Source organism: Bubalus bubalis, chromosome 4 (genome assembly GCF_019923935.1).
Source record: "Bubalus bubalis isolate 160015118507 breed Murrah chromosome 4, NDDB_SH_1, whole genome shotgun sequence".
Classification (NCBI taxonomy): Eukaryota; Metazoa; Chordata; class Mammalia; order Artiodactyla; family Bovidae; genus Bubalus; species Bubalus bubalis.
In genome coordinates, this window is record NC_059160.1 from 62,276,884 (window position 1) to 62,294,669 (window position 17,786).

Below are 17,786 nucleotides of genomic sequence, written 5' to 3' on the forward strand. Positions count from 1 at the left end.
ACATTACATGACCATCATGAACCACAGGTTCTGCAAAATGCTTGTCTTCTGCTGTTGGATGACCACTTTCTTCATCAATATTCCAACATTTCACTTGGAATTGGACCTGGAATTCTGTGACTCTGTCATTGACCATTTTTTCTATGTGAATTTAATCCACTTCTGAAGATATCATGGTCAGATCCATGGATCATCAAAGAAATGACCATTGTTGGCTGTGGTGGATATTTATCATGTTTCTTACATGTGTTGTTTTGTCCTACATGTATATCATCACAACAATTCTAAGATTCCCCACTGCCCAGCAAAGTACAAAAGCCTTTCCCACCTGTTCTTCCCACTTTATTATGGTTTCGATCACCTATGGCAGCTGCATCTTAGTCTATATCAAACCATCATTAAAAGATGAAATTACCATTAATAAAGGAGTATATATACTTACTAATTCCATTTCTCCCATGTTAAACCCCTTTATTTATGCACTGAGGAACAAACAAGTAAGTTCAGTTCAGTTCAGTTCAGTCACTCAGTCGTGTCCGACTCTTTGGGACCCCATGAATCGCAGCACGCCAGGCCTCCCTGTCCATCACCAACTCCCAGAGTTTACTCAGACTCATGTCTATCAAGTCAGTGATGCCATCCAGCTATCTCATCCTCTGTCGTCCCCTTCTCCTCCTGCCCCAAATCCCTCCCAGCAGCTGAGTCTTTTCCAATGAGTCAACTCTTCGCATGAGGTGGCCAAAGTACTGGAGTTTCAGCTTCCACATCATTCCTTCCAAAGAAATCCCAGGGCTGATCTCCTTCAGAATGGACTGGTTGGATCTCCTTGCAGTCCAAGGGACTCTCAAGAGTCTTCTCCAACACCACAGTTCAAAAGCATCAATTCTTCAGCGCTCAGCCTTCTTCACAGTCCAACTCTCATATCCATACATGACCACAGGAAAAACCATAGCCTTGACTAGACGGACCTTGTTGGCAAAGTCATGTCTCTGCTTTTGAATATGCTATCTAGGTTGGTCATAACTTTCCTTCCAAGCAGTAAGCGTCTTTTAATTTCATAGCTGCAGTCACCATCTGCAGTGAATTTGGAGCCCCCAAAAATAAAGGCTGACACTGTTTCCCCAAATATTTCCCATAAAATGATGGGACCGGGTGCCATGATCTTCGTTTTCTAAATGTTGAGCTTTAAGCTAACTTTTTCACTCTCCATTTTCACTTTCATGAAGAGGCTTTTGAGTTCCTCTTCACTTTCTGCCATAAGTGTGGTGTCATCAGCATATCTGAGGTTATTTATATTTCTCCTGGCAATCTTGATTCAAGCTTGTGTTTCTTCCAGCCCAGCGTTTCTCATGATGTACTCTGCATAGAAGTTAAATAAGCAGGGTGACAATATACAGCCTTGATGTACTCCTTTTCCTATTTGGAACCAGTCTGTTGTTCCATGTCCAGTTCTAACTGTTGCTTCCTGACCTGCATACAAATTTCTCAAGAGGCAGGTCAGGTGGTCTGGTATTCCCACCTCTTTCAGAATTTTCCATAGTTTATTGTGATCCACACAGTCAAAGGCTATGGTATAGTCAATAAAGCAGAAATATATGCTTTTCTGGAACTCTCTTGCTTTTTCGATGATCCAGTGGATGTTGGCAATTCAATCTCTTGTTCCTCTGCCTTTTCTAAAACCAGCTTGAACATCTGGAAATTCATGGTTCACATACTGTTGAAGCCTGGCTTGGAGAATTTTGAACATTACTTTACTAGCGCGTGAGATGGGTGCAATTGTGTCATAGCTTGAGCATTCTTTGGCATTGCCTTTCTATGGGATTGGGATGAAAACTGACCTTTTCCAGTCCTGTGGCCACTGCTGAGTTTTTCAAATTTGCTGGCATATTGAGTGTAGCACTTTCACAGCATCGTCTTTCAGGATTTGAAAGAGCTCAACTGGAATTCTGTCACTTCCATTAGCTTTGTTCATAGTGATTCTTCCTAAGCCCCACTTGACTTCACATTCTAGGATGTCTGGCTCTAGGTGAGTGATCACACCATCGTCATTTTCTGGGTCATGAAGATCTTTTTGTATAGTTCTTCTGTGTATTCTTGCCACCTCTTCTTAATATCTTTTTCTTCTGTTAGGTCTGTACCATTTCTGTCCTTCATTGTGCCCATCTTTGTATGAAATGTTCCCTTGGTATTTCTAATTTTCTTTAAGAGATCTCTAGTCTTTCCCATTTTATTGTTTTTCTCTATTTCTTTGCAATGATCACTGAGGAAGGCTTTCTTATCGCTCCTTGCTATTCTTTGGAACTCTCCATTCAAATGGGTATATTTTTCCTTTTCACCTTTGACTTTTGCTTCTCTTCTTTTCTCAGCTATTTGTAAGGCCTCCTCAGGTAACCATTTTGCCTTTTTGCATTTCTTTTTCTTGGGGATGGTCTTGATCTCTGCCTCCTGTATGATGCCATATACCTCCATCCATAGTTATTTAGGCACTCTATCAGATCTAATCCCTTGAATCTATTTGTCCCTTCTACTGTATAACTGTATGGGATTTGATTTAGGTCATACCTGAATGGTATTTGTTTTCCCTACTATCTTCGACTTAAGTCTGAATTTGGCAATAAGGAGCTTATGATCTGAGCCACATTCAGCTCCCAGTTTTGTTTTTGCTGACTGTATAGAGCTTCTCTGTCGTTAGCTGCAAAGAATGTAATCAATCTGATTTCATAATTGACCATCTGGTGATGACCACGTGTACAGTCTTCTCTTCTGTTCTTGGAAGAGGGTGTTTGCTTTGATGAGTGCATTCTCTTGGCAAAGCTCTGTCAGCCTTTGCCCTGCTTCATTTTGTACTCCAAGGCCAAATTTGCCTGTTACTCCAAGTATCTCTTGGCTTCCTACTTTTGCATTCCAGTTCCCTATAATGAAAAGGACATTTTTTTGTGTTTTAGTTCTATAAAGTCTCGTAGGTCTTCATAGAACCATTCAACTTCAGCTTTCTCAGCATTACTGGTGGGGGCATAGGTTTGGATTACTGTGATATTGAACAGGTTGCCTTGAAAACGAACAGAGATCATTCTGTCGTTTTTGAGATTGCATCCAAGTACTGCATTTCAGACTCTTTTGTTGGCTATGATGGCTACTCCATTTCTTCTAAGGAATTCTGGCCCACAGTAGTAGATATAATGGTCATCTGAGTTAAATTCACACATTCCAGTCCATTTTAGTTCACTGATTACTAAAACGTTGATGTTCACTCTTGCCATCTCCTGTTTGGCCACCTCCAATTTGAGAAGTAAATGGCAACCCACTCCAATATTCTTGCCTGGAGAATCCCAGGGACAGGGGAGCCTGTTGGGCTGCCGTCTATGGGGTCGCACAGAGTCGGACACGACCGAAGTGACTTAGCAGCAGCAGTAGCAGCAATTTGCCTTGATTCATGGACCTAACATTCCAGATGCCTATGCAATATTGCTCTACACAGCATCAGACCTACGAACATTATTGCCATACATCAACATGAATCAGCCACAGGTCCACACGTGTCCCTCCATCAGGAACCACCATGCCTTCTCCCTCCCCACTCCATCCCTCTGGATTGTCGCAGAGCACCAACTTTGTGTGCCCTGCTTCATGCATCAAACTTGCACCATTCATCTGTTTTTCATATGGTAATATACATGTTTCAATGCTATTCTCTCAAATCGTCCCATCCTCACCTTCTCCCACGGAGTCCAAGTGTCTGTTCTTTACATCTGTGTCTCTTTTGCTGCCTTGCACATAGGATCATCATTACCATCTTTCTAAATCCCATATATACACGTTAATATACCATATTGGTGTTTCTTTCTGACTCTGTGTAATAGGTTCTAATTTCATCCACCCCATTAGAACTGACTCAAATGTGTTATTTTTTATAGCTGAGTAATATTCCACTGGGTATAACTTCTTATTTGAGCTCTCATTGGCCTGGCTATAAACTAGACATGGCTATAAACTAGATCTTTACCAATATCTCCAATCCTTCTATCATATAGATTTTATAACTCATTACTTTCTAATCTTTGACCTATTTCCCTCCAGAACTACAAATCCTCACTGTGCCTCCTATCCATTGTTTATTCCAAGCTTTGTAAGTCCTCCCCTTTCTGCCATCTCCTGCTGCTGCTGCTAAGTCGCTTCAGTTGTGTCCGACTCTTGTGCGACCCCATAGATGGCAGCCCAGCAGGCTCCCCCGTCCTTGGGCCTTGTTAACTCCTAGCAATACAAGCCTACCTCAAAAAATAAGAGAAACATCAAATAAACCACCTAACTTTATACCTAAAGCAACTAGAAGAAGAACAGAAGAACCCCAAAGTTAGTAGAAGGAAAGAAATCATAAAAATCAGAGCAGAAATAAATGAAAAAGAAACAAGGGCGACTATAGCAAAGATCAACAAAACTACAACTTGTTGAGAAGATAAATGGATAAACTGTTAGCCAGACTCATCAAGAAAAAAAAGGAAGAATCAAATCAATCAAATTAGAAATGAAAATGGAGAAATCACAACAGACAACACAGAAATACAAAAGAGACTATGAGCAATTATATGTCAATAAAATGGACAACTTGGAAGAAATGGACAAATTCTTAGAAAAGTATAACCTTCCAAAACTGAACCTGGAAGAAATAGAAAGTCTTAACAGACTCATCACAAGCATGGAAATCGAGATCATAATTTAAAAAATCTTCCAACACACAAAAGTCCAGGACCAGATGGCTTCACAGGTAAATTCTACCAAAAATTTAGAGAACTAACAGCTATTCTGCTCAAACTTTTCAGGAAAATTGCAGAGGAAGGTAAACACCCAAACTCATTCTATGAGGCCACCGTCACCCTGATACCAGACAAAGATGCCACAAAAAAGTGAGCATTATTGTTATTACTTCTGTGTATATTGACATATTGACTGTTATGTGGGTTGTGACTATTTTCCCCAGCTTTTTTACTGGTCTTCAACTGGTTTGTGGATTTTCCTGAAATAGAATCTCAAGTTACATTTCAGAAAGAATTCATATTTTTCTGATTATGACATTTTTCATAATTCATACTTTAAAATGAGATAATATTATATTTTACAATCTATTTTTGTTTAGTAGTACAATTAAATGGTGATCTTCCCTGGTGGCTTAGATGGTAAAGCATCTGTCTATAATGCAGGTAGACCCGGCGTCAATCCCTGTGTCCGGAAGATCCTCTGAAGAAGGAAATGGCAACCCACTCCAGTACTCTTGCCTGAAAAATCCCATGGACGGAGGAGCCTGGCAGGCAAAGAGTCAAACACTTCACTTTTACAGTTAAATATTTTATTTTTAATTTTCATAGTTTTCAAAATTGCTCATTCTTTTCAACATCTTGTGAAGAGAATTGACCTGTATTTCTTTTTATTCTGTGATTACCCTCAATATATATTTGTTTTTGTTGACACCTTCTCATTTTATTTTTTTACAATTTTGACTAAATACATATAAAATAAAATTTACTATCTCAGCTTCTTTAAAGGAGTATTAAGTACATTTTTATTGCTGTGTATTATAGGTTAACTCACATATTCAATATTGGTTTTTCTTTTAATGTCCACAAATAATTGACATCCAGAGAATAGTTCCAAACAAAGCTGTAACTCAGCCTGATTTTTTACTTTCTTTTTCTTGTTTTGGACTAACTTGAAGGATACTATTGACAGTGTCTTATGTTGAATGGTAATGGTTTCTTTTTGTTATCAATATTACTTCATATTTCAGAATAAGTGTTACTCATCTTTTAACACCCTACTTCTGTTATTGAATAGAGTTTTCCTGTGCTATACACTAGATACTCATTAGTCATCTATATTATACATACTGTGTATATATGTTGATCCCAATATCTTAATTCACTCATCATCCCTTCCCCCACCCCATGGTAGTGTTCTACATCTGTGTCTCTATTTTTGCTTTGAGAATAAGTTCATCTGTAACATTTTTCTAGATTCCACATGTAAGTGATATTAAATGATATTTGTTTTTCTCTTTCTGACATACTTCACTTTATACAACAGTCTCTAGGTCCATCTATGTCTTTGCAAATGGCACTGTTTCATTCCTTTTCGGGCTGATATTCCATAGTATGTATATACCAAATCTTCTTTTTCCATTCCTCTCTGGATGGACATTTGGGTTACTTCCATGCCCTGGTTATTGTAAATAGTGCTGCAATGAACATTCAAGTGCACATATCTTATTTAATTATTATTTTCTCCAAGAATATGCCCAGGAGTGGGATTGCTGGGCCATATGTCAGTTTAATTTTTAATTTTTTGAAGAATCTCCATATTGTTCTCCATAGTGACTGTATCAATTTACATTCCCACCAGTAGTGTAGGAGCATTCTGTTTTCTCCACACTCTCTCCAGCGTATATTGTTTGTAGAATTTTTTATTGTGGGCATTCTGACTGGCATGAGGTCATACCTCACTGTAGTTTTGCTTGCATTTCTCTAATACAACAGATTGATTCCAAATAGGAAAAGGAGCATGTCAAGGCTGTATATTGTCACCCTGCTTATTTAACTTATATGCAGAGTACATCATGAGAAATGCTGGGCTGGAAGAAGTACAAGCTGGAATCAAGATTACCAGGAGAAATATCAAATATCTCAGATATGCAGATGACACCACCCTAATGGCAGAAAGTGAAGAAGAACTAAAGAGCCTCTTGATGAAAGTGAAAGAGAAGAGTGAAAAAGTTGGCTTAGAGTTCATCATTCAGAAAACTAAGATCATGGCATCCGGTCCCATCACTTCATGGGAAATATGTGGGGAAACAGTGGAAACAATAGCTGACTTTATTTTTCTGGGCTCCAAAATCACTGTATATGGTGACTCCAGCCATGAAATTAAAAGACGCTTACTCCTTGGAAGGAAAGTTGTGACCAACCTAGACAGCATATTGAAAAGCAGAGACATTACTTTGCCAACAAAGGTTCATCTAGTCAAGGCTATGGTTTTTCCAGTGGTCATGTATGGATGTGAGAGTTGGACTGTGAAGAAGGCTGAGCGCCGTAGAATTGATGCTTTTAAACTGTGGTGTTGGAGAAGACTCTTGAGAGTCCCTTGGACTGCAAGAAGATCCAACCAGTCCATTCTGAAGGAGATCAGCCCTGGGATTTCTTTGGAGGGAATGATGCTGAAGCTGAAACTCCAATACTTTGGCCACCTCATGCAAAGAGCTGACTCATTTGAAAAGGCCCTGATGCTGGGAAAGATTGAGGGTAGGAGGAGAAGGGGACGACAGAGGATGAGATGGTTGGATGGCATCACCAACTCAATGAACATGGGTTTGGGTGAACTTTGGGAGTTGTTGATGGACAGGGAGGCCTGGCCTGCTGTGGTTCATGGGGTAGCAAAGAGTCGGACATGACTGAGTGAATGAACTGAACTGAGTACTTAAGTGATTGTGAGCATATTTTCATGTGTTTGTTGGCCTTCTGTATCTCTTCATTGAATAAATGTCTATTTAATTCTTTTGGCCATTTTTTAACTAGGATGTTTGTTCTTGTTTTTTTTTTCTTTTTGCTTGTTTTGTTGGTTTTTTTTTTTTGTTTGGTTGGTTGGTTGGTTTTTTTTTTTTTTTTTGTGGTAAGGTGCTGCATGCACTACTTGTATATTTGGGGATTAATTCCTTTTCAGTTGCTTTGTTTGCAAATATTTTCTCCATTTCTGAGTGTTGTCTTTTTGTTTTTTTTTTTTTATGGTTTCCATTGTTGTGTAAAGGATTTTAAGTTTAATTAGATCCCATTTATTTATTTTTGCTTTATTGTAACTTGTACTATTCGAGGAGATGGGTCAAAAAATATCTTGCTGTGATTTATATCAAAGAATGTTCTCCCTCTGATTTACTCTAAGAGTTTTATAGTGTCTGACCTTACATCTAGGTCTTCAGTCCAATTTGATCATGGTATGGTGTTAAGGAGGGTTCTAATGTCATTCTTTTATATGTATATGTCCAGTTTTCCCAGAACCACTTATTGAAGAGACTGTCTTTTCTCCATTATATGTTCTTGCAAAGATAAGCAGACGTTGGGTCAAAGAGTACAAATTTTAGTAATAAAACAAATAAATTCTGAGGATATAATGTATAGCATGGTGATTATAGTTAATAATACTGTATTAGAGGAACTAAAAAGCCTCTTGATGAAGGTGAAAGTGGAGAGTGAAAAAGTTGGCTTAAAGCTCAACATTCAGAAAACGAAGATCATGGCATCCGATCCCATCACTTCATGGGAAATTGATGGGGAAACAGTGGAAACAGTGTCAGACTTTATTTTTCTGGGCTCCAAAATCACTGCAGATGGTGACTGCAGCCATGAAATTAAAAGACGCTTACTCCTTGGAAGGAAAGTTATGACCAACCTAGATAGCATATTCAAAAGCAGAGACATTATTTTGCCAACAAAGGTTCATCTAGTCAAGGCTATGGTTTTTCCTGTGGTCACGTATGGATGTGAGAGTTGGACTGTGAAGAAGGCTGAGCGCTGAAGAATTGATGCTTTTGAACTGTGGTGTTGGAGAAGACTCTTGAGAGTCCCTTGGACTGCAAGGCGATCCAACCAGTCCATTCTGAAGGAGATCAGCCCTGGGATTTCTTTGGAAGGAATGATGCTAAAGCTGAAACTCCAGTACTTTGGCCACCTCATGCGAAGAGTTGACTCATTGGAAAAGACTCTGATGCTGGGAGGGATTGGGGGCAGGAGGAGAAGGGGACGACAGAGGATGAGATGGCTGGATGGCATCACTGACTCGATGGACGTGAGTCTGAGTGAACTCCGGGAGTTGGTGATGGACAGGGAGGCCTGGCATGCTGCGATTCATGGGGTCGCAAAGAGTTGGACACGACTGAGCGACTGATCTGATCTGATCTGATATACAAGAAAGTTACTAAGAAAGTAGATCTTATATGATTTCACCTCAAAAAAGGGAACGGTAACGATGTAATGTTATGGAGTTGTTAGTTCATTCTATGGTGGTAATAGTTTTACAACATACAAGTGTGAAATCAACATATTGTACAACTTAATTTACAAATTGTATATGTCAGTCATATCTCAATAAAGCTGGAGAAAATAAAACCTAAACAGGAATAGAGTAACACATTACCACCTCCTGCCACCCCCCATCCCTTCCTCTTGGACATCAAAATTTGTTCAGAGAAAAGGAATTAGAATATCTTTTGTTTTCATTTTCTAAATTGTATATAAATGCTAGTATTTCAAAAGTAACATCTCTTTATTTTATGGCTGAATACTAGTCTATTATATGCATATATATACAACATCTTCTTTATCTTTTCACCTGTTGATAAATACTTAGGTTGCATCTATATATTGGCAGTTGTAGATAATGTTCCATAAATACTGGCATGCAAGTATCTTTTCAAATTAGTGTTTTCATTTGCTTCAGATAAATACCCAGGAGTGGAACTGATGGATCATATGACAGTTCTATTTTTAGTCTTTTGAGGAACCACAAAACCATTTTCCAGAGTGGTTGCACCAATTCACATTCTCAGCAGCAGTGTACTAGGGTTCCCTTTTGTCTTCATTCTCCCAACATTTTTTTATGGTCTTTCTGATGATAGCCATTCTGACACAGGTGTGAGGTAATATCTCACGGTAGATGGACCAGGATGGTATCACGCTAAGTGAAATAAGTCAGCCACAGAAAGACAAACACTGTATGCTATCACTTTCTTAAGGAATCTATAAAATGAAAGAAACGAATATAACAAAACAGAAACAGGCTTACACAATTAAAGAACAAACTAGTGGTTACCAGGGGGAAGAGAGGAGAGCGGGGGCAAGATAGGGGTATACAGCCCTTGACATTCTCTCTGAGTGTATGTGAGTGGGATAATGCTGGGTTTTTGTTTTTTTTTTTTTCACTTCATGGGGTTTCTCTTTCTCTCATACATGTTAAGTCAAGGGTAGGAATACTGTTACCTTTAATGTTTTTATTTTAACACACTTGGAAGAAATACCATAAAGTTACTAATGTCTGGATGTGATTCTTCCTTAATTTCTTGAGCCACTAAAAGTGTCATATAGTTTTTACATTCCTTGGATACAATTCTTACATCACCATTTAACCTTGTATCTCCTTTTACTCAGTCATGTTTCTTAGAGTCTTAAATACTGCTCTACTTGAGTCTTACATACTAAGGTCATTGATACCCAAATTAATCAGCTTGGAGCATGCCACAATTCATGATAAAATTAGTAATTTTTCAGTCATCTCAACAAGGATTGACTGAATGAAAAATTTTGTGAATGTGGTAAAACTAGTAGAATTTTTATACCTTTAACCTTAAATACTAAAGCTAATCACTGAATAATGACTATGATCCTGACCCACCAATTGTTCTTGTTTACTGTCTTAGAGATGTTTAATAACCTCAGTTCTCTTATAGGTGATACGCCCTTCACATTGTATGATAATATGCTATATGTCAGTTTTATTGCATATAATTAGTGTGTTCTGTTCATTAGTCTCAAGGGTAACTTTTCTTTGTGTAGTTTTGCTTCTTTTACCTTCTCAGTGAATCCCTTGAGTATGTAAGTAAGTAAATAAATGATAAAAGAAAGCCCCTTCAATTAGTGTGTGAAATTAACTATAAAACATCTCGCTACTTGGAGGATATGCCAACACTTTTGTCAAAAGTGCCTGGATTTTTTCTAATTCTATTTCCACATGTAAGAAATATAAGAATGTATTATATTAATAATATATATGATATCATTTGGGCTTATTCACTTAAATTCTAGATAATTTATCTTATTTTGGCTAAAATAAAATAAAGTAGCTTCTTCTACCCAAGTCCAGAATGTTGGCCTCAGTTTACCTTTTCATACAAGAGTGAGGTGGGAGGGGAAAATTTACAGAAGCACAGAACACATTCCAACTTTTGGCATTGAGTTTTAACTTAAAAGCTATTTTTCTTTCAATTTCTTGCTGAAATAATATTGTTTAGACTTTGAGTAGATTGATAATCCATTTTTTCTCCCTTTTCACATCTTAGGCAAAAATACAGGACAATGCAGGAAATAAGGTAAGTGCTTTAGAGGTTGGATCTTTTGTTTTAATTGTGAATTAAGGTAGTTTTCTGGAAATCAAAGGCAGATATTTATAAGCAGTTTGATTTTTTCTTTCTGGATAATTGTTTTTCATCTTTTTTGTATAGAAATATAACATATATAAATGGTGTCTATTCATAAAATGATTTAAATCTGTCCATTGGGGGTTTTATTAACTGCATAAACTTAACAATGAAAAAGTTGAGAAAAGAAGACTAATAAAATGATCTCAAAAAAGAGACATTCTCACTTCTAATCAAAATTTGGCCATATTTTAGTTATCAATTTCTTCTGCACGTTTATATCCTCTTAAAAAATACATCTATTCATTAATTAAAAATAGAAGTTATTAAGATACTTATTAAATGAGAATATATGTGAAGAAGAACAGATTATTTTCATTTAGCAGACAGTAATATTAAGCAGCATTTGACACAGAAGATATCATTAATTACTCTAAACCTTTCCTCATTTAATTCTGGAAATTATTGTGATATTCACACAAACCGTCTGGATTAGATCAAATTTTATCTTTTTGTTGCTGCAAAGTCGCTTCAGTCATGTCCGACTCTGTGCGACCCCATAGACGGCAGCCCACCAGACTCCTCCGTCCCTGGGATTCTCCAGGCAAGAACACTGGAGGGGGTGCCATTTCCTTCTCCAATGCTTGAAAGTGAAAAGTGAAAGTGAAGTTGATCGGTCGTGTCTGACTCCTGGTGACCCTATGGACTGCAGCCTACCAGACAACCCCGTCCATGGGATTTTCCAGGCAAGAGTAGTGGAGTGAGTTGCCATTGCCTTCTCTGTTTATCTTTTTTTTTTAATATAAATTTATTTATTTTAATTGAAGGCTAATTACTTTACAATATTGTATTGGTTTTGCTATACATCAACATGAATCTGCCACAGAGGTACACGTGTTCCCCATCCTAAATCCCCCTCCCACCTCCCTCTCCATCCCATCCTTCTGGGTCATCCCAGCGCACCAGCCCCGAGCATCCTGTATCATGCATCAGACCTAGACTGGCGATTCGTTGCACATATATTATACATGTTTCAATGCCATTCTCCCAAATCATCCCACCCTTTCCCTCTCCCACAGAGTCCAGAAGACTGTTCTATACATCAGTGTCTCTTTTGTTGTCTCGCATACAGGGTTATCATTACCATCTTTCTAAATTCCACATATATGCGTTAGTATACTGTATTGGTGTTTTTCTTTCTGGCTTACTTCACTCTGTATAATAGGCTCCAGTTTCATCCACCTCATTAGAACTGATTCAAATGTATTCTTTTTAATGGCTGAGTAATACTCCATTGTGTAGATGTACCACAGCTTTCTTATCCACTCGTCTGCTGATGGACTTCTAGGTTGCTTCCATGTCCTGGCTATAATAAACAGTGCTGCGATGAACATTGGGGTACGCGTGTCTCTTTCAGTTCTGGTTTCCTTGGTGTGTATGCCCAGCAGTGCAATTGCTGGGTCATAAGGGAGTTCTATTTCCAGTTTTTTAAGGAATCTCCACACTGTTCTCCATAGTGGCTGTACCAGTTTGCTTTCCCACCAACAGTGTAAAAGGGCTCCCTTTTCTCCACACCCTCTCTAGCATTTATTGCTTGTAGACTTTTGGATCACAGCCATTCTGACTGGCGTGAAATGGTACCTCATTGTGGTTTTGATTTGCATTTCTCTGATAATGAGTGATGTTGAGCATCTTTTCATGTGTTTGTTAGCCATGTGTATGTCTTCTTTGGAGAAATGTCTATTTAGTTCTTTGGCCCATTTTTTGATTGGGTCATTTATTTTTCTGGAATTGAGCTGCAGGAGTTGCTTGTATATTTTTGAGATTAGTTGTTTGTCAGTTGCTTCATTTGCTATTATTTTCTCCCATTCCGAAGGCTGTCTTTTCACCTTGCTTAGAGTTTCCTTTGTTGTGCAGAAGCTTTTAAGTTTAATTAGGTCCCATTTGTTTATTTTTGCTTCTATTTCCAATATTCTGGGAGGTGGGTCATAGAGGATCCTGCTCTGATATGGTAGAGATGGTTTTGCCTATGTTCTCCTCTAGGGGTTTTTTTGTTTTGTTTTGTTTTTAATTTTATTTTATTTAACTTTACAATATTGTATTGGTTTTGCCATATATCAAAATGAATCTGCCACAGGTATACATGTGTTCCCCATCCTGAACCCTCCTCCCTCCTCCCTCCCCATACCATCCCTCTGGGTCGTCCCAGTGCACCAGCCCCAAGCATCCAGTATCGTGCATTGAACCTGGACTGGCGACTCATTTCATATATGATATTATACATATTTCAATGCCATTCTCCCAAATCTTCCCTGGAGTTTTATGGTTTCTGGTCTTACACTTAGATCTTTAATCAATTTTGAGTTTATTTTTGTGTATGGTGTTAGAAAGTGTTCCAGTTTCATTCCTTTACAAGTGGTTGATCAGTTTTCCCAACACCACCTGTTAAAGAGATTGTCTTTTCTCCATTGTATATTCTTGCCTCCTTTGTCAAAGATAAGGTGTCCATAGGTGTGTGAGTTTATCTCTGGGCTTTCTATTTTGTTCCATTGATCTATATTTCTGTCTTTGTGCCAGTACCATACTGTCTTGACGACTGTGGCTTTGTAGTAGAGCCTGAAGTCAGGCAGGTTGATTCCTCCAGTTCCATTCTTCTTGCTCAAGATTGCTTTAGCTATTCGAGGTTTTTTGTATTTCTATACAAATTGTGAAATTATTTGTCCTAGCTTGTGAAAAATACCGTTGGTAGCTTGATAGGGATTGCATTGAATCTATAGATTGATTTGGATAACATACTCATTTTCACTATAGTGATTCTTCCAATCCATGAACATGGTATATTTCTCCATCTATTAGTGTCTTCTTTGATTTCTTTCACCAGTGTTTTATAGTTTTCTATATATAGGTCTTTCGTTTCTTTAAGTAGGTATATTCCTAAGTATTTTATTCTTTTCATTGCAATGGTGAATGGAATTGTTTCCTTAATTTCTCTATTTTCTCATTATTAGTGTATAGGAATGCAAGGGATTTCTGGGTGTTGATCTTATATCCTGCAACTTTACTATATTCATTGATTAGCTCTAGTAATTTTCTGGTGGAGTCTTTAGGGTTTTCTATGTAAAGGATCATGTCATGTGCAAACAGTGAGAGTTTTACTTCTTTTCCAATTTGGATTCCTTTTATTTCTTTTTCTGCTCTGATTGCTTTGGCCAAAACTTCCAAAACTATGTTGAATAGTAGTGGTGAAAGTGGGCACCCTTGTCTTGTTCCTGACTTTAGGGGAAATGCTTTCAACTTTTCACCATTGAGGATAATGTTTGCTGTGGGTTTGTCATATATAGCTTTTATTATGATGAGATATGTTCCTTCTATTCCTGCTTTCTGGAGAGTTTTTATCATAAATGGATGTTGAATTTTGTCAAAGGCTTTCTCTGCATCTATTAAGATAATCATATGGCTTTTATTTTTCAATTTGTTAATGTAGTGTATTACATTGATTGATTTGCAGATATTGAAGAATCCTCACATCCCTGGGATAAAGCCCACTTGGTCATGGTGTATGATCTTTCTAATGTGTTGTTGGATTCTGATTGCTAGAATTTTGTTAAGTATTTTTGCATCTATGTTCATCAGTGATACTGGCCTGTAGTTTTCCTTTTTTGTGGCATCTTTGTCAGGTTTTGGTATTAGGGTGATAGTGGCCTCATAGAATGAGTTTGGAAGTTTACCTTCCTCTGCTATTTTCTGGAAGAGTTTGAGCAGGATAGGTGTTAGCTCTTCTCTAAATTTTTGGTAGAATTCAGCTGTGAAGCTGTCTGGACCTGGGCTTTTGTTTGCTGGTAGATTTCTGATTACAGTTTCAATTTCTGTGCTTGTGATGTGTCTGTTAAGATTTTCTATTTCTTCCTGGTTCAGTTTTGGAAAGTTGTACTTTTCTAAGAATTTGTCCATGTCTTCCAAGTTGTCCATTTTATTGGCATATAATTGCTGGTAGTAGTCTCTTATGATCCTTTGTTGTCTGTTGTGATCTCTCCATTTTAATTTCTAATTTTATTGATTTTTCTCCATTTGTTTCTTGTTGAGTCTGGCTAATGGTTTGTCAATTTTATTTATCCTCTCAAAGAACCAGAGTTTATCTTTTTAAATCACCCTAAGAGACACCTATTAAGGAAGAAACACATAATAGTACTATACAGGCTTAAATTCTGACATAGAAACTAAGGAAAGGAAAGGAAACATAGAATCGTAAGAAATTTTAGATACAATATATGATAGATTTTAAAATAAAGCTGACTATTTGGACATGTTGAGAAAAAGCATTATTATTACCATCAATTGAAAGTTTTACAGTAATTTTATCTGTTAGGAATCCTGTAAATTATAAACTTCGTACAGAAGTAGTACATCTTATCTACAAGGAGGCTAAGAAGACATTCAGAAGATTAAAAAAAAAAAAAACTATATATGCCCTCTTCACATATAATTTCCATAGATTTTAAGTGAATTCACAAACACGAATGTAAAAGGCTTTGGGTTCAACATCCCACTGAATTACCAACACAGTACATCTTCATTGGCTATGAACTTTAAACTTTATAAAAATACAAATGCTTAGATCTCACCCAAGGGATTCAGAGGATTTTATCTGTTGTGTCTTTATAATATTTATATTCATTAAAGATTCAACATATTTCTATTAAAAAGCTGAGATTTAGATATGTACCTCAGAAAAAATCTTTAAGCCTCAATTTCTTTCTCTAAAAAGTGGGGATAGTAATATTCTACTCATAGAGGGGTTTGCAGATATTAACAAGAAAATTTATGTACATTCCCAAACACGGTGCTTAGCATATTGTTGGCATAAATTTAATGTTAGCTTCTCTCTCATCTTTTTTTTTTTCTTATTGACTCTAACACCCAATCCTATTAATTTTTTTTAAGATCTTTTTCTCTATGTTTAATAAAACCCCTATGAGATAAATGGGGAACCACTCAATGCAGAGTTCATTCTTTTGGGTCTGACAGATGACCTGTGTTCCAGATTGTAGTTTTTCTCTTTCTATTTTTTACATATGTGTTCAGTGTGACAGGAAACTTAGCCATCATCCTTCTCACTCTGCTAGATTCCCACCTTAAGACACCAATGTATTTCTTTCTACACAATTTCTCCTTTTTAGAAATTTCATTCACAACTGTTTGCATTCCAAGGTTCTTGATGAGCCCTGTCACAAAGGACAGAACTATTTCCTATATGAGTTGTATGACTCAGTTTTTGTTGTTTTTTTTTTCGGGAATCACTGAATTTTACCTTCTACCTGCTATGTCTTAATGACCATTATGTGGCCATATGTAAACCCCTCCATTACACCACTCTCATGAGCAATAGAGTTTGCCACCAACTTATACTCAGCTCTTGGGCAACTGGATTCCTGAGGATCTTTCCTCCAGTCATCTTAGGGCTCAAGTTGGAATTCTGTGATTCCAATGTCATTGATCATTTTATTTCTGATTGTTTTCCCATCCTATAGTTCTCTTGTTCAGATACACATTTCCTAAAGCTGATGTCCTTTCTCTTGGCTATGGTGACACTGATGGCCACACTGATGTTAGTGATTCTCTCCTATGCTTATATCATCAAGACAATTCTCAAATTCCCTTCTGTCCAACAAAGGACCAAAGCCTTTTCTACCTGTTCTTCCCACATGATTGTAGTTTCCATTTCTTATGGAAGCTGCATCTTCATGTACATAAAAGCATCAGCCAATGACAGAGTGACCTTAAACAAAGGAGTAGCTGTACTCAATACCTCAGTTGCCCCTTTGCTGAATCCCTTCATTTATAACCTAAGGAACCAGCAAGTGAAACAGGCCTTTAAAGATATGGCCCAGATAGTTTGGTTTACTTCAAACAAATGAGAAAATTCTAAAATGTATAAAGGAAAAAACTGTTTTCCTTTTAATCTTGGTCTAGTTTGTCTTATTCTGTCTATATTTTTAGATTATATAGCAATTTCAGCCAATTTAGGACCTCCTTCCAAGCTATCATTTCCTGCTAGAATTTCTGCTCTACAAATCTGTTCGTTTATCAATTTCAGGAATGCAGTATTTTAAATGTGATATTTTTCACAGATCACATTGTAAGAAACGTTTTCAATAAGGCTTTCTATGAGCTATGTGTTAGATAACTTTTCAGGACTTGGCATGTGAATAAAATGTGTGGAGCTGTAGTTATAGTTTTAGAACAAAACTGACTACTTGAAAGAAATGATGAAATCAATTATTTAGTTAAAAATAGTTCAGTTATAATAGATATAGTATTATGCTCCTGAGAATATTATTTCATAAGTGTTATAATTTTTAATGTGTGAACAGATTGTACAAATTATAAAGTAAGATATAATTTATAATTATTTTACAAAATATGTTTTCACACAGTAAGATAATACATTTTGATTATTCTTTATGTGATGAATAAGAAAAATAGTCAAATTTTATATGACCCCAAATGAAAATATTTTTAACTACACCGCTAAATTTTGAGTTTCTGAGAGATATTGTCTACCTATACCTATGAGTTGAATTATAATGTAAGAATTTACTGCAATGTCTTACTTCAAAAC

At 37.0% G+C, this 17,786-nt stretch overlaps 1 pseudogene; it reads left to right on the plus strand.

Annotated features, from left to right (window-relative positions):
* The first annotated feature begins 347 nt into the window (after positions 1–347).
* On the plus strand, positions 348–17,082 carry LOC102403409 (annotated as a pseudogene).
* The last annotated feature ends 704 nt before the right edge of the window (positions 17,083–17,786 follow it).